The following is a 2153-nucleotide window of genomic DNA, read 5'->3' on the forward strand; positions in this document are numbered from 1 at the left end:
TTCTCACATTTAAATCAGGCTCCAAGGACTTGTGCCTTCTCATGAGCTGTTGATACTTCAGGGTCACCAGAGGTCATTCTTTAATTCAGTTGTAATTGATATGTTAACTCAGCTGAACTGACATTTTATCAAACAATTCCTCCAAATTCCTCAGTTCTAATCAAAATAATAGTTATTGGTAACGCTTAATTGTCCATTCAACATATATCTCAACAATATAAAATTTGTTTTATTTTACTTCAATCGAAGTTCTCAGAAATCAAGGGGCCCCTTACCTGGAGCAAACACTTGAACTTTATATGAGATACATAGATATTCGAACGTTCCATTTAAGTTCTTTATTTCTCAAACACTGAGTTAGTAAAGAAATTGAAAACAATTTTCCTCTCCCCAATTAATCATTTTCCTATGTTGTATATCTTTCATTTTGGTCTTACTGGATTCCAGGACAAGAATTTATCTAGTCTGGTGGAGTATCCAGCTTTGTGCTATTACTTGAGGTAACATCACTTGGAGAAGGTGCATCACTCCTCGTAAAAGCTTATGTGGGTTAGCCATAGTGAGATCTTATTTGGGCAGCGAATACTATGTGATTTTGAATATTTGGTAAGGGTTTACTTCTATGGAAAAAGTATCCTCATGCCAGGTTTTTCTGACAAACCCTTGTACAGAGAGACCTTAGACACTCGAGGACAGTGTCTAGTAGGCATTCAAGTTCTCTCCAGGAGGCATTGTGTGTGTGTGTGTGTGTGTGTATCTCCAAATTTATACATACTAGTGGAGTAATACCATTATTATGTGAATCACTCCTCTAGCTACGACGACCATCAACAATTTCCCCATCTCTATCTAAATGCAAATTACATAAACAACGTTTTTTTTTACCAAAGAAGTCACCACTTATCAAGGCCCGGAGGCCACTCGGGGATAAGGGTTATTGCATGTACAGTAATCAATGGGATAATAGCGTAGTAATCGTTAGTAATGCAGATTTGATAAAGTGTCTTACTTAAGGAGGCGGTTCATCAGGAATTTGTTTATGTTGGACTTGAAGACATCCAAGTTGTTCTTTCCTAGAATTGCCCACCCGTGGAACTCTGTTCCGTTGGCCTACTTTCCAGCCGACTACAATATGGTCGTCTTCAAGTCCAATGTAAACAAGTTCTTGTTGAGACCCCCCGACACAAATAATCCATTTCTACCCCATTTCCACCAAAAACTATTAATATGCTGTTGTCTCAGTGATTACCGTACACTCATTAACCCTTATTCTTGAGTGGCTTTCGGATCTTAATAAGTGGTGACTCCCATATAAAATATTTATATAAATTAAATTTATTTATACAAATATTAATGGCTACACATGTGCATACATGTTTCTGTAATCACCTGTTTTAGGGGTGTATAATGCACATATGTAGCCATTAATGTTTGTATAAATAAATTAATATACTTGCTCTGTTAACTCATCGAGCACTTTTTGGTAGACACATGTTTCAGTGGATGTACTTCTAGGAAACTAAACTACACTAAAGAGTTTATATATATATATATATATATATATATATATATATGAGCAAATAGTTAAAATATGTTAAAAAACACTTTGAAATGAGTTAAAAACATATTTAATCTGAAAAGGAAACACTAGATAAATGGATAGTCCTTAATCCGCGGAGTTTCGAAGAAATACTTTCCTTCTCATCAGAGGGTAGGAATTAGCAAAATGCGGGATCGGATTTTGCATGCAGAAGTATTTGATGAAACAACAAGTCAAAGATCTTACTTGAAAACAAAAAAAGTGAAGCAGAGGGAATATATATATATATATATATATATATTCTTAATCTAGAATAATTGATATATTATATATAAGGTTTGATGAAAATTGCAGGAAGTTGTGATCAAGCTGAACTGATTAAAAAAAAAACACTTTTCTGGTTTTATTTACTTCAAACTTTACTTATCAGTGACATTTACAAAGTTTGCTTTGTCCAACTGAAGGCCATTTTGAATAAGAATCTTAGGGTCGGGGTGGGGGCGAGTGGATTGTGCTCCCTCCCCCAAACCCCTTCCAAATTGGATTACATCTCTTTTCTATCATCTCCAATAAACAATCAAAACCGATATAGATTTATGCAACCCTCCCTCTC

Source organism: Euprymna scolopes, chromosome 28, assembly GCF_053919585.1.
Source record: "Euprymna scolopes isolate OS-2025 chromosome 28, ASM5391958v1, whole genome shotgun sequence".
In the NCBI taxonomy this organism is placed as follows: Eukaryota; Metazoa; Mollusca; class Cephalopoda; order Sepiida; family Sepiolidae; genus Euprymna; species Euprymna scolopes.